The following is a 21748-nucleotide window of genomic DNA, read 5'->3' as shown; positions in this document are numbered from 1 at the left end:
GGAATACAATGCTTTTGTTTTGGTGACTGTTGGTTAGGAAGGTTCCACTCCAGCAATGCCATTGGCAAATGAGAGAAAATGAGCCTGGTGGTCTCCCCTCAGGGGTGCTGGTCTGAGAGCTCTTGGCACTCTTGGAGCTCAGGTTGGCAGTGGGGTACAGTGGATGCAAGAGCCATACCTGAACATACTGAGGTAGGTCTACCAGTACTACACCTGGCAGTAATTGAGAGCTGTGCAGTGCTATGGATCAAACTGGGCCTCGGGAAAGCAGGCTATATCTCTTTGAGATATTGCCCCACAAAGAAGATAATTTTATAAAGGAAAGCAATATGCAGTAATCACCGCTTTAGAGCGTTAATCAATCAAATAATCCATTGAGCAAGTTTATAACCTTTTCCATTGCTCTCTTATTTTTCTCCTCTGCTAACATCTTCCATCATTTCACTAAACATGACTCATCAAACTTAGAAATCTATTTATTGTTACAAATCTCCCAAATTACTTTCTGGTTTTTATTTTATAAGGGTAGCACTGTAGCACTGTCATCCTGTTGTTCATAGATTTGCTCGAGCAGGCACCAGTAACGTCTCCATTGTGAGACTTGTTACTGTTTTTGGCATATCAAATATATCACTGGTGGCTTGCCAGGCTCTCCTATGGGGATGAGGTACTCTCGGTAGCATACAGGGCTCTCTGAGGGGGCAGAGGAATCAAACCCATGTCAGCCGCATGCAAGGCAAATGCCCTACCCACTGTGCTATCACTCCAGCCCATTTTATAAGGGTAAAACTAATAAATCTTGGAGAATTAGGGGGAAAGAGCTTGGGTTAGGAGTGACTTTTGAGTAGTAAATCATCATTTTGTAAATATGTGAACTCTGGCAGACAAATTTCTTGTTTTCTTTTGCATTGTAAAAATAAACTAGAAGATCTGATACAATGAACAGACACACCAAAACTGTCACTTCACTGGAATGTGATAATGATCCACAGTGTGGTTTGACTTTCTCTTTTCCCACTAACCACCATCTCTCTCTTCTACACCTTCATCGTGCAATATCCTTCAGGTTAGAAGGCATTTTTCATTATCTGCACATCCACAAAGCTTAAGGCAATGTCAGAAACACTCCTTAGTTTGGTGAATCTTAACGTTATAATCAAAGTGGAAAGCAGAGTGAGTAATAACACAAGGAGTTAGAGTAGAAGCCATCTTTGGCAATGCTGACACAGTTTCTCAGTGGAAGTTTCTTCTTGTGGGTTTATCGAATGTATGATTATGAAAGACATTTAGGTGTGCATCATGAAAGGCCTTTGATGTAAGATTAAGTAAAAGACTATACAGAAATATTCAGTAACATTTAAAAGATCAGTTTATGTGTACCATGTAATGAATTCTTTACATGCTTTACTTTTTTAATCATCTTACAACCTTTCAGAAAGCTGCAGTGTCCTTTTGTACAGCTGTTATTGCTTGCAGGTTTGGGTAACTAATATTTCACAACTTTCTCAAAGGGATGCTGATTTCTATCATCGTAATTGTTTTGCTATGTGCCTGACTATATACTTGAATTTCATCAAAACATGCTGACAAGACTCAGCTCGGACAGGGCAATGCCAACCTCTTCAGGATTCTCACATACTTCTTTCTGACTTCTCTCCTGACTATCTTATATCTCGTATTTTCTGGAAATTTCTGACTTTCCCACGAATAGACATTTCCACAAACTTTTCTCATCTCTTTCCATTTAATACCCTCTTGAGATGCCTTAAGTATATCTCTTCTCCACGCAATTGACACCCCCTCCTAATTTTTGGCAGGAAGAAGTGTGATAATGGTTTTGGATGGATTAATGAATTTGAATTCAGAAAAATGTCTGGCTACAGTGTGCCTATATTCTGCATAGTTGTATTAAGTAGTCTAATCTTTTGAATGGAGTGATAGCAATCTGTACTTCACAGGATTATTTTATGTACTTACGTGATATAATGCATGCAAAAATGATAACTAGGGTAAGTACTTGCAAAAATGAATCAGTTTCAAAATAATATATACTTTCATTCAAATCTCAATATGTTATTAAATATTTTTCAAATATTTAAATGCTTCCTGTAGTAATAACTAAAGTAATAGCTTGCTAGTATGCTTTCTTAAATATTGCAGTTTCTAAAGAAAAACAAGACATGGCTTAATCTGGTATAGGAATAAAGATGTTTTCAGTGATATCTGGGGGGAAGCATTACATGAAACATTGATATATCTATGAAAGACTGACAAAAACAAGCACTTAATTTTTGAGATTAAGATAAATATAGATTTAAATTATATTTGAACTTCATTTTCCCCTGGACTGAAATTATGTTCTTTAATTTTTGAGTTTTAATTTAAGTCAAGGTTGGTGATATAATTTTCTTATTTTTGCTTAATTAAAGAAAAATGCCTATATCTTGTGTAGTATTATATACATACTATGTGTATTACACTTAGGAGAAAATTTGGAATTGGTTAAAGACTATTTTTAAACTACAATAAGATATTGTTATTTTTTCTATGGTAGTTTATAAAATATAACTGATTTTATAACTATTGGAGTTTTTCAATAAATTTAAATTAACTTCAAATCTTAAGTGATTTATTTATGCATGTTTTCCAGGTGCATGAGTGAAAAAATTATTAGAGCTTTCGGGCCAGAGCAGTAGTGAAGTAGATAGGGTTCTTGTCTTGCATGCAGCCAACCTGAGTTTGGGTCCAATCCCTGGTGCCCCATATGACAACCTGTATTCTCTAGGAATGATCTTTGAGTGCAGAGCCAGAAATAAGCCCTCAGCACCATAGGGCATCTTCCAAACATGGTCCAAAACAAACACACACACACACACACACACACACTCACACACACACACACACAAGAATTACTAAAACCAGACTATAGTTAAATTTAAATGTTATCAATTGAGCTATATTTTATCTTAATGTCTTTGATATCTAAAAACAGGTTTTTCAGCATAGTCTCAAATTTATAGTACAGAAGTACATGAAATGTGGTGTTTGTGTCTTCAAATAAGTTAATCGTATCTTTGGAAAGTTAATTGAGGTTGAAAAATATTATCTTCTCAGGGGGGAGAACATGCTTTGCATGTTTGAGATACTGGGTTCATCTCCATAAAAATAAAGAATACAAAATCTATTTTAAATATATCCTTCATGTGTGTAGAAAATTATTTTGTTATTCTTCATCTTCCAAGCTTCATAATCAGTGATGTTAGAACTCTTCTCTAAGATTTGTATTTATTTAAGCATTTTCCAAAGAAATAAATTGCTATAATTAGCTTGTCTCTCTGCTAGGAATACACAGATTACACTGAGAGATGCCAGATAAACAACACTGGGAGTGGACTTTTAGAAGCACAGAGTCATTTATTCACATCTACTAAAGTGAATTATCATCTTTCCCTTACCTCCTTGCCAAACTTACTTTTTTTAGCCTTTGCTGCTCAATTGTAGGACAAAAGTCTTAACATCAGTTCTTAAAATAAACTGTAAATCTGGAATTTTGTGTCTCATTTAACATCCTGAACATAGTTTTATGAGATCCCTAAGTGTTACATTAGTTACAGTTAAACCAAACTTCATACATAGTCATATATGTTTATTTACAAGTTCTATTATCTTGACATCACCATAATTTTTCTTAAAGGTGTCCTTGCTTCTGCAAAATCAAATTCTTTCAGTTAGTAAACATTACTTCTTGTAGGGTTGGGTGGAGGTAGGTAGGAAGGCAACACCTGGTAAAGCTCAAGGGTTAGTCTTTGTTCTGCACTTAGGGATCACTCATAGTGGGGTTCTGAGGACCATATGGAATACTGAGATTGACTTGGTATGTATGCAAGGAAAGTGCCTTAACTACAATTATCTCTCTGGCTCCTTCTTGATTACTTTTGAATCTTATATCAAAGCAATAATGGCCTCTTGCAGTTCCTTATAATAATATCTCTGAAATTTTGCTTGAAACTCTGTTTTAGATCATATTAGTCTTTTATTATATTGTTTCTAATTTTATCTAATTTTATCTTCTCCTCCACCCAGATCCCCAGTTTCCAGTAGCTTGGCAGTCACACCCACAAACTCCCCTGACGCCATGTAATCTCATCAACGGCCAAGATATAGAGAAAATAAAACAAAGCTCCCAGAAGACAGAGACACAATTTTTCCTGGAGTGTGCACTGCATTTGCAGCCATGTGACCACTTTATTTTTATGTTTATTTATTTTTATTTTTTTCCTGCATAGCAAATCCTGGCAAGCTATCTCTTACATATTTAATATGCCAAAAATAGTAACAACAATGTGCTCTTCATGTTCCCGGAGCAAGCAGATGCCATTGGGCTACACTAGCACATGACAGGGAGAAATTAAGATGTTACTGGTGCCGATGGAGCAAATTGGTGAACAATGGGATGACAGTGACACAGGGAATTTTATCTTGTCTACTGGCCTTCTCCTTACTGTTTTACACATATTTCTGGAACATATAACAGTATAAAGTACTTAGTAGACTCGATAAAATGGAACCTCTTACAGATTGGAACCTCTATCACTGAAATAGTATGGCAGGTATGGCACTTGCCTTGTACATGCCCCCCACCCCATATGTTTCCTGGAGTACCCCTAGGAGTGATGTCTTAGTGAAGTACTGAGTAGTCTCTGAGCTTTGCCAGGTGTGGTCCCAAAGCAAAACAAAGCAAAACATTTTTAAAATAATGTATCATTTAAATATCAAGTTTTTTTCTTGTTACAAATAAAATATTAGCCTTTTACTTGGATTCCATTTTGTGTAATATTTTTAATTGTTTAAAGATGAAGTTTTGTACTTTTTTTCATTCCACCTTATGAGAATTAGCTCTCCCCTGATAGTAAGATGAAAAGATGATGCCATTTGGCACTTTATTTCCTCCAAGTCATATGCAGAAAATGCCTTTTGTGTGATGAGGTCATATTCCAGTGTCTAACAAAAAGATCACTTTTTAAGAGTTAAGCATCTTACACATACCATGCAATAAGTTAACAAGTTCTACTTGATTATGCATGAAATGTGCACTAATTTTATTTCTTTATTTTCCTGATTTAATTTTTTCATCAAAATAAAAAATTTTTGCATGTACCTCCTACATTTCCAAAACAGTTTACATCATTAATGACTCTAAAATTGGAATTTGAAAAATCATTCTTCCATGATAAAAATACCTATGTGGATCTCTAAGAGAACCCACATTTTTTTTTACTAACTTTCATCTTCATTATTATAATAGGGACTCCAAGATCCAATGGAACTTGGCAGTAAAGGGATTCTCTCAACGCCCTGGAGTTTGGGGCCTATGGCTATTATGGCTGAGTAGCTGCAAGTATGCAGAAATTGTTGCTTTGTTTGCCCTGGGTCCCTGAGCCATCTGCACCACACAGAAAGCTCTGGAACTCAGTCATTTAAATGAATATTTAAAAGTTCACTTTTGACATGCTTTTTGGGGGCTAGTTTTTATTTGTAGCTTCTTAAATCTCTTGATCCCAGCTGTCCTGTCTCTCATTGTGTTGGCATCATTCTGCATTCCATTTTGCAGTATCAGAGATTGTATATCATTAAATAGAAGCTCTCTTTTAACCCTTGAATGATTTTCATGGTAAACAATCAGGAAAGTCTCAAATCCCTTCAAGATGTGCTTATTTATGTTCACTGAAAAATACTGGGTTTGAAATAAATATACAGAAGATATTTTATGCTTGTCTACTTTGGTGGTCTGAGTACAATATACTATTTCATTTTTCAGATCATTGTATCCATGTGATGAGTTAAATTAATGTTCTTATATAAATAGTTTAATTGATGTATTTACCACTTCTGAATAACTTCCAAAGTGATAGCATGTGTGAACTCACCCTATAAATTTTCCAGAGTGGAGACATTTCTGACACTACAATAATTTTAGTGGAGCTTGTAATGCTTATAAGTAATTTGAGTATGTCCAATAACTGTTGCTGGTCTTTAAGCCAAATAAATTCTAAGACTTATTCTCTACTTATTCATAACATAGATGTTTAATAAGCATATACTTCTTAAAGTTTTATATATTAAAACCCAGAATTTAGAGTCTGAACTATTAACTTTATTAAAAGACAAATAGAACACTGAGAGTAAGAGATCTGTTCATACTTTCAAATTATCATCTGACTTTTTATGATTTGGTCTAATCAAACTTTGTCCTTTGAAATCTTCCATATCTGTTTATCACTTACTTTTGAACCCAATTTATTGTTTTGTGGCTCCTGCAATATGCAAGAAGATAAAATGTAGAATATAAAAAAGATTCAAATGCCACATCTTATATGATATGTGCCACATTTGCTTTTTGAGGGTTTATTGCACCCACTGCAGTTTATGTTTCATTTGCTTATTCACTAATTCACTTACTCAACCATCAGTCATTTGACAAGTATGCAATGAATAATATGTTGGGGTGTTCTAAAAGGGTTACAAAGAAACTTGAATTGGTTTATTAAAATGTGCTGTTGTTTATGGCAATAAATCAAATGATATTAGGGATTGAGTTGATAGATTCTTTGGAAATCTTTCTCTTTATATTTTCTATACTTTGACATTTTTGCTAGAGTGGAGTTTTTATGTGGTGTGAAACCTAATAACTGGAAGTTCTGTATTCATGCCTTAACCACTTTGCAATTATGTATGTAAATTTTTAAAATTGAGAATCCACTAAATGCTTAGCATAATACTGGGTGCTGAGTGGCCAAAAACGTAAAGGGAAAATGTTTTTTTTTTCTTAAGATAAAAATTTTTATCTTAAGATAAAAATTCTTAAGAATATTTTGATTGGCACAGCAGAGCTAAACTTCTTTGGTATTTAGATCATTAGACAAGGTTGAGGAATTACATGATATTATTTTTAGATGAATCTGTGAGAAGAAATCTGTCAAAATTACATCAATTAGAATTTTCTGCAATGTACTTAGCACCAGATTAGGTACCAAGGACATTGAAATGAGTACAAAAATATCCATGGGAGGTCTTTTCTATGGAATTTGAGTTTTTTTTTCACCACCCATTCTTCACCAACAAGCTAACCATTACCTCTTCTGGGTTACCAGTTGTTTGCAGTTATTATTAATGCTGCTATTATTTGTATTTATCTTCCTCAGTAGGTTGCCGAACCTTGAAATGGAACCCTTTGACATCTTACTTTACCATTGTGTCTGACATATAGGTGTGATTCCACAAATATTTGTTGGCTAAATGTTAAAAGAGTGAAAAACAAATGATGATTGATTCAGTAAATGAATGAATACCTTCCTTTCCTATGGAGACAGCAGTAGGTAAGAACTTAACTTCCTTTTTTCTTAAAACAACCTTATTGGAAAAGTAAATCTGGCTTACTGGAAGGTGATGGAAGGGCTTCTGGTCTACCCTGACATGTTTCAATTTAAGCTTATATGCCTTTGCTCCTTTGTGGTAAGTCTATCTTCTTGACTAAAGGCTTTTATTGAATTTCTGATATGAGAATGAATCACAATGTAAAATTTAAGCTTTTTCTTGAATATATTACACAAACAAATTACTTTAGAAAAATGAGGCAAATAAGTCTCTTCAGTAATGGTTACTTATATATTTTTTTTTAAAAAGTCTACCTTTTAAATGGTTTGATTTCAATAGTTTTAAATGCCTCTAGTTGTAATTTCAGTAAGAGAGGCATATGATCTGTGAGAAGTGGCATTTTATTTTGGTTGCTATGAAAATGTTAAAAAAACTTGTAATGACTGAAGTATTTTTAAGTTACTATAGAAAAGATATTTAGATATCTTCTTTATTTTTACAGGGGCACACTGGGGAGAATGAGGAGAGTATGACTATGATAAAATCATTGTGAGAATTGCTGGTTTTAACATATGATGACAATATTGTACACCACAGTGGCACATAAAATGATATCATCCATAAATCCTTTGCCCTTTCTGATGCTTCTAAGAAAACACATGAAATAATTTTGACTTATTAATAATGCTATACTCTGCAGGCACTACTGACCCCGAAGTTATTGGTATTATCTAAAAATATTTGATGCCATAAATCAGAAGCAATTTGCATTATCAGCAAAAATATACTTCAAGGTAAAAAAGGGAAACCAACAAAAATTAGGGGTTATTTGCTATGGGATTCCAGGATATTTTGACTTGGATAATATATGAAACTCTGTGATGTTCATTTCTAGTAAATAGGGTGTTAAAAATTAAATTAAAGATCCCTGATTCAGGGGTAAGCAAGCAGAGAGTTACAGTGAGGTTTTAAATGTGTGTGTGTGGCGGGGGGGGTGTCTCTTTATAGTTACATAGACAGAATAATAATGATTCAATGGAGCTTATTTTCCATACTACCTGTTCTTATTTGCTAGTTGCCTATCTTTTATATTTAAATTATTAATCAATTATTGTTTATAAAATTTACTGTTTATCTCATTTATGCTTTTGTTAGTGTAATAAAACTCAATGGGAGAATGACAAAAAATTAAAGAATATATTATTTTTATAAATTTATTTATATTGTTACCCAAATAACAAACTTAAAAGAAAGTAGTGCACTTGATAAATGTTAAGTAACTGAAAAATCAGAAAACAATCTATACAGTAAATCCAGGGAACCCTACTGATAGGATCCAACCAGTTTACCTGCATGCAAGGTAAGCATCATTCCTGCTATACTATCTCTCCAACCCAACGTAATTATTTTCTTATACCACTGCATAGTTGCTGAGTTCCCATCAGTGTTTAATTTTTAAAAAGTATCTTTATAGATTATTTTATTATGTCTGAAGTACAATGAATAATAGGCAAAGAAGAAAAACACAAATCAATAGAAAACATAGAGTAGAAAACTCAGATATTGAAATATACAAACACAAAAGTAGCTATTATAAATATGTTAAAGAGAATACGTGGATTTGAACAAAAACTTGAATTTGTTTTTCAAGATGCAAATAATGTTCATTTTAAGAACAAAGTGAACATTACATAACTAGAAAATATAAAACCTGAAATTAAAAATTAATTGGATAATTCAAATTCTTGGAGACTGGAATAGTTGTATTTTTTTTAACAATCTTGCTAAGAGCAATTTAAAATCCTCAATGTGATATTAAAGAAACAAAAATCAACAGTTCTGGAAAGACAGCTCAACAGGCAGTAGAGAGCATGCATTGCATGCAGGCATTCAGAGTTAGACCAGCACCATATGATCCCCTAGCATGAGCCAAGATTAGCCCCCGAACATGGCTTAATATGGCCAAAACACAGCAAGCAAAAACAAATAAAGCATAAGTCTCAGAAAAGTGGCAAATATTTGGCTAATAAATTTAAGATTAAAATTGGACCAGTACTCCATGATCCCAGTGGCACACAAACCAATCTTGGAACCCAGCGGTTTTTGGCAGTAATGTATCTGGACTGTGCATTAAACTCTGATGCTGTGTCACCCCAGGTGGGAAAAGGTGTCCCTTCTGCCTTTTCCCCCCGGCAGTATGGGTGGTGGCCGCCATCTTTCAGAGCCTATTGCACAGCCAGGTATAAGCTTGCAGTAACGCGATACATGGACCTCACAGGATAGGGGGTGGAACCAGCCCTTCTCCCCACCCTGACATGACCCCGATGTCATCAGCAAAGTGGAGGTGGTGTAGTTGCCGACCATCTGTCTTCACTCCCTTCCATCCCATTTCAGTCATCACATGATGTTCTTCAGGGTGGAACTGAAGAGTTTTGGTGAAATGGTGTCAACCTGCCGAACCCCTCTCTTTACTTCAATGATCACTTCCTTGTAGAATGGTGAGATCTTGGTGGTGAATCTGAAATGCAGCTTGCAGAGGATCTTCATGTACTGAGTTTGAATGCCCTGTTTGTAGGGCTTTGATGACCGCTTCATTCTCAACAGAATCAAAGGCCTTTTTTAAATCAATGAACATTAGACAGAGCGGTATCTTGGACACTTGTGAAACCTCAATGAGCCTGGTCACTGTATGGATATGGTCAATTGTGCTGAATCCTTTTCAGAACCCAGCTTGCTTGCATGGTTGTCCTTCATCTTGTGTTCTGACAATCCTATTCAGTATGGCTCAAGTGAATAACTTGTAGACGACGAACAAAAGGCAGATTGGGTGATAGTTGCTGATGTGGTGGATGTTTCCCTTCTTGTACAACAGGCCAGTTCTGCTGGTTTTCCATTGGGACGGGACCTTGCATTCAGACAGGTAGCATGTGAAGAGCCGAGCCAGTGTATTGATGAGTACTGGCGGCAGATTCTTCAGGTGTTCGGGTCTGACCTTGTCTGGACTGGGTGCTGTACTGGACTTTACTGACAAAATGGCATGTCGAATCTCAGAAGGGAGAATGCTGGGAACAACATATCCATCCTGTGGAATTTGGTATGTGAAGCTTTTTGTTTGGTATTTGGTATTTGAAGCTCTTTGGCACTATTACGCCAATATGGGAAGATGCCGTCGTTGACAATATCAATGAGGAATATGATCGACTGCTTCAGCACTGCAATGATTGTGCAAGGAATGCCAAGAGTGAGAAAGCCACAAAAATTCTCCTGCCTTCGGAAACTCTGGAGCTCATTCACCAACATGGTTTGGTGAGAGCCTCAGGCAATCACAAGGTAATGTCTGAGCTCGAAAAGCTGTGCAGAGAAGCAATAAAGGAAAGCCTCAATGAGAGAAGAGCATCAGTGTTGGCTGATGTGGCAGAAGCCGGGAAAAGTGTTTGCAACGCCTGCCTGTCCTTCGCCAACTACAAGACCAAGATGACTGCCCTCCAACGTCCTGATTGATCTATCACATCTTCCATAAGGGCAATGGAGAAGGTTATCCATGAATTCTACTCGGATATCTTTGATAGCCACGTCTACCTGCCCAGAGAAAAAATACACTGCAAAAATAAGAGACTTCAAGAATCTGGGCAGGTATAAATGAAAACCTGAACTATGTATCATCAGAATCCTAGGAAAATAAGGGAAAGAAGATAGTGCTGGAAAAGAAATTAGAGAACGAATTGTAGACATTTTTTTTCACATTGGTAAGAAACAGGCCTAGTGGAATTTGTTCAGTGTCTTGAATCAGAAAATGATTATCTTTAAGTAAGGACATCTCAAAGATACCCATATCAAGTCATAATGTAACATTCTAAAAACCAACAAACAAAAAAACCAGAAAGACTCTTGAAAGCTGTAAAAGGAAAATGATATCTACAGGTTAAAACAATGAATTAGAGTAAAAATAATTTTAATACCAATGATTTTCTCTCAGAAATTATGGGATCCAAAGGAAATTGATATCATATTTTTCAAATACTAAAAGAGCAGAATTATCTCATTCACATCCTGCAGCCAACTGTCATGTAAACTCATCCATCAGCCCAGCTCTACAGATTCAGAAGGTCAGAAAAAACACAAATCAACCTGCTAAAATTCATGGATACGCCCATCATCTGGATGAAAACTCTGAGGTACCCTTGGGAAGGGTCTGGCTGAGTACATGCCCTGAGTACAAAGTCCCAGTAGCCACACCCACAACCACAACTGCTGCCAGGCCTACAGCCCAACTACACTGCTCCATGACAAATCTGTCTCTGCAGAGACTCCAACCTCATTAAAAATTTTCAGACAGAACTCTAGGGTATTCCCAAAAGGCACAACCACACCCCACAGCCACTGCCATACAAAATGGTCCAACTTTATTGGTTGCTACTAATCTCTGAATAGATGCCAAACTCCCAGGTGCACAGATCTGAGAGCTTTTGGAGGGACAACTCCAAATTGCACAATACTGCTGGCCCAGTCAGTGCACAGCAAATTAGGCAGGAAAGTGACATAGAAGCCAGCTAAGCTCAGTAAGCAAAAATAATAATACAGAAGGCTCAACTAGCAACAGACAGCTCAGAAATCCTCAGACAGTAACTTAAATAACCCCATTGTGAGATATAACAATTTTGCAAGCTTTCTTTTACTGAGCTATTTTTTTTGATAATTCCATATACCATTTCATTATAACAGGTAATATAAAATATATTATTTTGTGCCTACCAAGAGAGCATGCTTAAGGCGGGGTGGGGGGGTTGTTTAGGGGGTGGGAAACTGGGGACAAAGGTGGGGAAAGTTCACACTGATGATGGGGTTGGTGTTGGAATACTGAATGCTTGAAACAACCATATTATGAACAACTTTGTAAACCATGATGTTTAAATAAAGTTTAAAATATTAGATAATTTACCATAAAGCTATCATAATTTTTGTTACAAGAATAAAGACTGACTGACCAATTTATTAGAACTGAAGACCCAGAGATAAACCCTGAAGTTTATGGGCAGTTAATCTATGAAAAGTGTGTATTGCCATGTATATCAAGTAAAACAAGAAAAGCCTCTTAAAAAATGGTATGGGGAAAACTGGATAACCACATTAAAAAATGAAATTAGATCCATTCCTTACACTGAAGTTAATTCTAAGTGAACTAAAGACTGAGACTAGACCAAAATCAGTAACATAGATTAAAGAAAATATAAGAAGAATGTTCTAAGATCTAAAAGTCAAGAACATTTTTGTGATCTGTTCCTTACTGGCAAAAATAACCAAAACAAGTATGAGCAAACAAGATTACATCAAAATTAAAAAGGTTTTACAAATAAAATAAACTCACACTAAAATAAAAGGACACCCAATGTATAGGATATGGTATTTGTACACAATAATTTGATAAAGGCCTATTATGTAGCATATACAAAATACTCAACTATTAGATAGAAACTAATTAAACCCATCAAAATTTGGGAGAGGAAGCAATAAATACACTTCCATGCGGAAGACATATGAACAGCCAATAAGTATATTAGAAAGTGTTTATTATCATTTATTATCAGAGAAATCAAAATCAAAATAAGAATGAGGTACCATCTCATTCATGCCAGTGAAGATGGCCTATATCTATAACATGAGAAGCAACCACTGTGGGCTGGGATGTGGTAGGAAAGGAACTCTCATTCATTACTTGTAGGAATGTTTTCTGGTTTAGCCTCTATGGATAACAATATGAAGACCTCTGTGGATAGCAATATGAGGAATCACTGTCACTCTATCACTGTCAACCCATTGCTCATCAATTTTCTCCAGTGGCCACCAGAAATGACTCCATTGTGAGACTCCTTTTTACTGTTTTTGGCATATCAACTACACCACAGGTAGTTTGCTAGGCTCTGCCGTGTGGGCAGGATATTCTCAGTAGCTTGCTGGGCTCTCCGAGAGGGGCAAAAGAATCTAACCCTGGTCCGCTGCATGCAAGGCAAACGCCTACCCACTGTGCTATCACTCCAGCCCCATTAGTACAGCGGGTAGGGCATTTGCCTTGCATGTGGCCAACCCGGGTTCAATTCCCAGCATCCCATAGGGTCCCTGAGCACTGCCAGGAGTAATTCCTGAGTGCAAACACAGGAGTAACCCCAGTGCATCACCGGGTGTGACCCAAAAAGCAAAAAGAAAAAAAGAAAAAATAATTATTTAAAAATATGAAGAATAGAGCTCTAATAAGACTCAGTGATTGAGTCACTTCTTGTCAGCCCTGAACACTAGAATATTAATTTAGAATAACACAGGCACATTGATGTGCATTGCAGTGCTTAGTACAATTTCCATGATATGAAAACAACCCAAATATTCAATGACAGATAAGTGAATAAACAAGTTATGGTAAATACACCTCAATGCTCCCTCACACACACCAAAACTTTGTAGTCATAATAAAAGATGAACTCATGTATTTATTTTTAAACTAAATAAAAACAGAGAGTATCCTGTAAAGTGAAGAAAGTCAGAGAAAAAAGACAGTGAATGTTCTCACTTATTTGAGTGTTATAAGACAAATTATTAGACAAGTAAATGGAAGGCATGATGGCAAACTCTTAGTCAGATTTACAGAAATGAGAATACTAAAAAAGGAGGGAAGGGAGAGACCAGCAGTCTGAAATCATTTGGTACTGTATATTCCCTTGTTTTGCATTTATAGATGTCTCAGATGGGAAAAAAAAATCATTTGGTATTAAAAGCATTGCATTTGACTAGCAATTTTGCCCTAAAAGTTTCGGCCTAGCAGTTAATCTATTCTATGAGAAATGAAGTTATTAGTACTTTAAACTTATCTCCAAATTTCATATTCACCACTAAAATTATTATATCAGAAAATTCACACATATTAAAATTAAATATAGCTTTTGTAATTAAGCATATGTTTACCTATTAGTTTCAACCATAATTACTTCAGGAAATAATCTTGGTTTTATTAAAATGGTTTCTGTTCTGATTTTTACACAGGGGCTCCTCTATTCTGAAGCATTTATTTTAGCTTGTGAATTTTCAGTAATATTCTTTGGAAGTGTTCATCAGATTTAGATGAAGACTATGAGAACCCAAATCTTCTTTTTTTTCTTTGTGTTATATAAGTGCTCACACAAACATGTTCGGGAATTTTTTGGTTACCATTTCACTCTATTTATAGCTGGGTCTAATATTTTAGGCTGCCCATTTCCTCAGAACTTTATATAAATTTTTCCTTTGTCTTCTATCATTGAGTATAGTTTTGAAGAAGCCTGAAATTAGCCTGAATGTTTTGCTTTCCTGCTTGAGTTTATTGTGCCATTAAAGCCAGAATTACTGAAAACTCTTTCCTTTTTGGATCGCAATAACAATCACAATTTATCTGTATGAACAGTTTCTGTCAATGGTTTGTTTCTGCAAAGAAGGTGATTTCTAGTAATACTAAAGTGATTTCTAGTAAAACTAATTTATATTAGTTTTATCACACCCCCACCATATTCATTTAATTTTTTTCTTTTGCAAAACATAGATCATTAATATGCTTAAATGTTTTGGAATACCATCTTTATTAGTACTGAGATTTAAAAAGGGGAGGACAGAAGGCAAAACTATTGGTCCTGTTTGTAAAAATAAATCTTAGCAGAGAATTGTGTAAATTAGAGCAGCAGAGAGTACATCACTGTGTGCATCATTCGGGTGTATCATAACTTTAGAGATAAAGTGCTTCATCATAACTTTAGAAATAAAAACATAAATCAATATTCGTTTTCATACATGAAATGCTCCTTAAAAACACAACCTCTGAAGCATTGTACCCAGAATATGCAGGGAGCTAAGTAATTTTAAAATATACTATTGCCCTATGACTATAATCTAGCAGCCGGGATAATTTCAATAGTGAATTAAGGTTAATCTGTTCATATTTCATATTTCATAATGAGAAAAAGCATAAGTCTGAACAAATACTGGATGATCTGTTTAACTGTGTATTTAAACCACTAAAATGGGTTGGTCTTCTGTTTGAGAAAAGTTCTTTAATGTTTATGATTTCACATCCTACCCTGCATTGACCAGGCATTTGCTGACATAAATTTAGTGCAATTACCCGTTATTTTAATTTATGAATAGCTGGTACTAATAGATATGTGGCACAACTGTTACTCAATATTAGGACATTTTAAACATTTTTTTCTACATGATTAAGGACTTTTGTGGAAGTATAAGAGTAAAAATCAGTTTGTAAAAATCAGAAAATCAGTTCATTAGTTTGCATCCTCATATTGTACTATGATGTTTTTTAAAAGATGGTTGTCTGAAGATTTTTTGATCCCTAACCTCTCTTCTTAAAAACAATATTACTTTGTAAAATGCTGGGAATATTGCTTACCTTTTATGTTTTGAAAAATTTGTCACAGACTTATTGAAACAACAAACTTTATTAAACATGTACTTTTTTTTTTTTTGCTTTTTGGGTCACACCCAGCGATGCTCAGGGGTTACTCCTGGCTTTGCCTCAGGAATTACTCCTGGCAGTGCTTGGGGGGACCATATGGGATGCCGGGGATTGAAACCGGGTCGGCCGCGTGCAAGGCAAACGCCCTACCTGCTGTGCTATCGCTCCGGCCCAAACATGTACTTTATTGTAAGAACTACATCAGACACATCACAGTCAACTCTCACCTTAGAATACATTTGTTTATAGCAGAAAAGCAGTTGGTTTTTAAGAAAATTCAAAAAACACTTAGTGTTTATTTTCTGTTTTAATTATTATTAATTTGCCACAAGGCATTGTCTACTCCCTTTCTTTCCTCTTTTTTAACTTTATTTAAACACCATAGTTTACAAAGTTGTTCATAACACAGTTGTTTTGGGCATTCACTGTCTCAGCATAAATCCCACCTCCAATGTGACCTTCCCTCCACCATTTTCCCCAGTTTCCCACCCACCCCAATTATTAGCAGGCACAAATAATTTATTTGATATTGTTTGTTACAACACATTGGTAAGTAGAATTGTTAAAAAACACTTTAGTGAAAGAAAATTTGTGAAAATAGGTATATCTCACAATGGTGTGATTAAAGTCTCATAGTGGGAATTTACTGAGCTGTTTCATTTTTTTTTTTTTTTTTTTGCTTTTTGGATCACATCTGGCAATGCACAGGGGTTACTCCTGGCTCTGCACTCAAGAATTACCCCTGGCGGTGCTCAGGGGACCATATGGGATGCTGGGATTTGAACCCGGGTTGGCCACGTGCAAGGCAAACGCCCTACCCGCTGGGCTATCACTCCAGCCCCATGAGATGTTTCGTTTTTAAATTAATTATTTTATCTTTTTTCTTTTATTTATCTTAGTGAGGGTATTGGGCCACACCCAGCAATGCAATGGGGTTATTCCTGGTTATTCCTGCATCTGTACTCAGGAGTGAACGGTGACCAACCTCTGAATATCATGCCATGCCAGTGGCACTTTAATTACTGTACTATCTTTCTTACCCTGGAAATATTTAGATAGTAAAGACAAATCTAGTACAAAGTCCTTATTTTATGAAGTAGAATTTTTCTACATACTGTGGATAGCCTAATGCAATTTATTTTACAGCAGATATAAACAATTACTTAGTCCTTTCTTCAATAGGTAGCAAACAAAAATTAACAAGGCTTGCAAAAAAAATAACCTAACTCCTTACCCCTATTTCCTTTTTTTTACTTCACACTTGGGCTGGAGCGATAGCACAGCAGGTAGGGTGTTTGCCTTGCATGCGGCCGACTTGGGTTCGATTCCTCTGTCCCTTTCAGAGAGCCCAGTAAACTACAGACAGTATTCTGCCCGCACAGCAGAGTCTGGCAAGCTACTTGTGGCGTACTGGATATGCCAAAAACAATAACAACAAGCCTAACAATGGAGACATTACTGGTGCCCACTTGAGCAAATTGATGAACAATTCATTGTTCGACAGTGCTACAGTGCAGTGCTACTTTACACTTAAGTTTCTACACCTGTGGCTTATAATTGTTTTTATCGGAAGCTGTATGTAACTAATAAAGCTATTTGTACATTCAGCAAGTAACGTTAGGGTTGTTCCCTACAAGAGAAACTGGAAGCAACACCACTGGTCCATGAAATGAATTAAATCAGAATATATGCCATAAAATTTTGCAGAGTATCAAGTCAATTTTGAAGGTAGCTTCTTTGTTTACTGGGATTTTCTTTTAGATTTCTATTTTGGTAGTGAGTCAAGTGAAAGATTTCTTCTTGCTCAGTTGTTTTATGTTGTTTTGGTTTGCATGAGTAAAGTAGAGATTCTTTACAAGCTTCTGAAAACCAAACCATGGTAATGGGGGGTGGGGGTGTTGGGAGAGAGCTGGGTAATTTCTATGTTTTCCTGATGACAGATAAGTGCACTAGGAAGAAAATCCACACTTTCAATCTCTTAGAACCTTGTTTCCCACAATGGCACAATGGTTTTAAGGGCACAGAAATAATTTTGTTTAATGGAGCATTCTTCCAAATGTTCCTCTATGCTATTTATAGGAGAGTGTAAATTTACTTTTTTCTCTTCAAAAGCAGATATAAGCTATAGTTTATATCTATATAAAATTTATAGTTTATATCTATATAACTATTTATATCCATATAAATAATTATATCTATATATAAGTATTTATATATAGATATAAACTACAGTTTATATCCTTCCCCTTTTGATGTTACATTCCCAAAATAATATATTCAACTATTAAGGTTTACTAAATAAGAGCTTCCATACTGTAGCTATGTACATTCATCCATTCTATAGCTTTTTATCAGATCTGTATTGACTACCTACTATAAATAGTCATATGCAATATAAATTAATTAGAATATGTTTATGATTTAAATAACTCATAACATCTGCACTTACATGTTCATTGCAGCACTGTTTACAATAGCTAGAATATGGAAACAACCCGAGTGCCCAAAAATAGACAATTGGTTAGAGAAAATTGGTAGATCTACACAATGGAATATTATGCAGCTGTTAGGAGAGATGAAGTCATGAAATTTGCTTATAAGTGGATGGACATGGAGAGTATCACAATAGATGAAATGAGTCAGAAAGAGAGGGATAGACATAAAGGGACTGCACTCATTTAGGGAGTATTAAATAACATAATATGATATTAAATAACATAATATGAGACTGATACCGAAGGACAGTAGACACAAGGACCAGGAATAGTGCCCCATAGTTGGAAGCCTCCCTCATAAGCTGGGGGAGAAGGCATCTGGAATAGAGAAGGGGTCACTATAACTATGATGGTTGGAAGAATCGTTTGTGATGGGAGATGTGTGCTGAAAGTAAAGGACTAAATATGATAACCTCTCAGTATCTGTATTTCAAACAATAACGATCAAAAGTAGAGAAAGAGTATGGGGGAATTTGTCTGCCATGGAGTCAGAAGGAGGGTTGGAAAGTGGGCATATACTGGGGACATTGGTGGTGCAGAATGTGCACTGGTGGAGGGATGGGTGTTTTATCATTATATGATTGAAACTCTCAAATATGAAAGCTTGCAACTATCTCATGGTGATTCAATAAAAAAATAAAATCGCTCATAATCAAATCTGAATAGATTAGATTCAATTAACTTCAGAAAGAAACACCAAGAAAACATTTTTTAAAAGTATTTTGTCTTGACTCTACTTGATAATTAAAATATAAATACCTAAAACACTGCCTCCTTTTGAAGTAGGAAGAAGATATAAGAACCTGGCCATCATTTCAAGTCCCATATGAGAGTGGGCAGTTTGAAGTATGTTCTGAAATTAAGAAATAGTAATTAATTCAGCCCTCATTAGTGCATAGGGCTTGCATACTAAGAGTCAGAAAAAACAATGAGATTCCCACAATGAGATTCCTATGTAAGTCCCAATCTCCAAACTTATTTTCAAAGTTACCTAGTCAGTGCTATCTGGTACTGAGTTCTGGCAGACATTCAGCAAACCAATTCAGCAACTGAATTAAATCCTCACAGAAGAGCACATCCAAATTGGGCAATTTCTGGACACAGAGATTCTCTTCCCTGTTGGGTTCTAACTCTTATGTTTCAGGCTATTTCTAAGGCAGGATGGTGAGATTTTGGTACTTTTGGTTCTCATTTGTGAGCTTTAGGCTGACTGCTAAGTGAGATAAGCTCTTCTTAAAGGATTATTTCCAGAATACAAGAAAAAAAAGTCATTTCTCAAAAGTCTAAAAGGAAATCTGTTAACAGTAAGTTTTTGATAGAGTAAGAAACAATATTAATGGAAGAATTCTGAGATTACTCTTTGAGAAAAATGCAGTGGTTAATAGTAAAAATGCCATCCCTTACACAGTAATCTGTGAAGTAAACCTTCACAGTAACACAAAGGATGATTTCAACAGAGAGGTGATTTTTATGTTTCTTTAATTTTCTAAACATAAAAAGAAATTCTAGTCTGGGATTTTATTCTCACTTGGATTTTACAACACAATGGCAATAGACTACTGTAGCTCAGATGCAGCTACGGTATCAGCAGAATTTCATCGTCTCACTGAACCACGCACATGGTCTTCAACATTATTACTTCAGATCAGCCCATATTTGCATGCAGCTCCTCAGTTGAGCAATTTCAGTGCTGATCTTGGCTTTGTTTTGCGGTCAAGCATTCTACTCTTTCTTTATTGAGGTATTTGCTCACTGTATTGGCTGGGACAAAGCTATTTTGTATGCATAGAAACTCACTTCAGGACTTTAAGCTATTTTCTATTCTACAATAGTTAATTTTTCACTTACTCAGACCCACTGAAGAGTGTGCAACACAGAAATACATGCTGCAACAATAAATATTTTACAGTGTATATAATCTCCACAATTTGACAGTTTCATTTTCTGTGTGAATCTATATAAAATGACAATTGTTAACATTTTGTGAATGCACATTTTTAATAATATGCTCTATAATCACTACCAGACAAATAGCCTGTACTTAAACGAGTGCTCTAGACATTAGTTGCCATTTATGCTAAACCCAGTAAACTCTAATAAAGATATTTATGGGCAGACGATTTATCTTTTAAGAAGATATATTACATAGATTTTATCAGCATATAAAAATGTTATCCTGTGAACACTGGATGATTAATCTTTTTATAAATTGTAGTGCATTCTTGTCACTTTCACATGACGTCATTCTAATTTTTAAAAATATATATAATGGTTTGGATTGGTTAATGTTTCATACTTTATTCCATTTGAATTAATGATGTTATTTACTTGGAACTTGATTGTATACTTGCCTCACATTCTATGAGGTAGTTCATAAAAGGCAGCAACATAATAAAGAAGGAAAATGTTATTTACTCTTTCTCAATTCTCAGGAGCTTGGTGTAAATTTTACCCAATAAAACATGTTTACTTTGTTTCTATTTTCCTTTAAGGCTCAATATACAGGAGCAGGCAGCAGGAGTGCTCAGAGTCACAATCTTTGTAGGATTTCAGTCCTGAGCATCTGCAGTTCTTTCTCTTGATCTCAGAAACTCCTTTTTCTCAGCTCCGTAACTCCTTGATCCCAAAAGCAAAACTTTCTCCTGCCACAGAACTTCAGCTACAGGAGTTCATATTTTGCTTCTCAAGCCCCAGGAGAGGCCAGTAACATCACATAGCAAGAACTCAAGTAAAGAAATATTTCTCAGAGCATCTAGCTATGCTTCAAGTCAGAAGGACTTACCAAACAAAAGAGCTTATATTTCTGGCACTCACAATTTAACATCAGTCAACTATATTTAAGTTTAAATGTGAGCCTAGTGTGAGGTCAGATTTCCACATTTTGAGTGGGAGTCACTGTAGTCTGAGCGCTTTGAAGGAAAAGAATTACTGGCATCATTGCAGCAAAAGAATGGAGGTGTGTCAGACTGTTCTCGGTGGCTATCCTGGGACATACACACCCAAGACAGACACAAAGAACAGGCTGACATACATGCTCATACTTGTCTCCTCAAAAGAAACCTGTAGAGTTGGGCAACTAGGCTGCCAGGTCAGACTGCACAGGTCCGTGGTGGTTTAACAGGTGAATACACTTTTCAGCGTGTGACTGTCATGATCATAGGTTACAAGAAGAAAGACAGTGTGCTCTGTCTCTGCCTCAGTTTGAGAGCTACCATTTCAAATGCAGAGGAAGCATAGGTAGTTTTCTGTACTCAGAGAGCACAACGAACCAATATGAAGTTTGAAATTAGCTTCTTATAGTCAAGGAAAGCAAAGGGAATCAGTAAATCCTAGATAAGCCACTAGAACAATTTGGGTTTCAGTTTTCTCATTCTATACAATTTCAAGCAGGAAT

Source organism: Sorex araneus, chromosome 8, assembly GCF_027595985.1.
Source record: "Sorex araneus isolate mSorAra2 chromosome 8, mSorAra2.pri, whole genome shotgun sequence".
NCBI classification, from domain to species: Eukaryota; Metazoa; Chordata; class Mammalia; order Eulipotyphla; family Soricidae; genus Sorex; species Sorex araneus.
The sequence above is the reverse complement of the archived record's forward strand: the minus strand, read 5'-3'. Positions refer to the sequence as shown.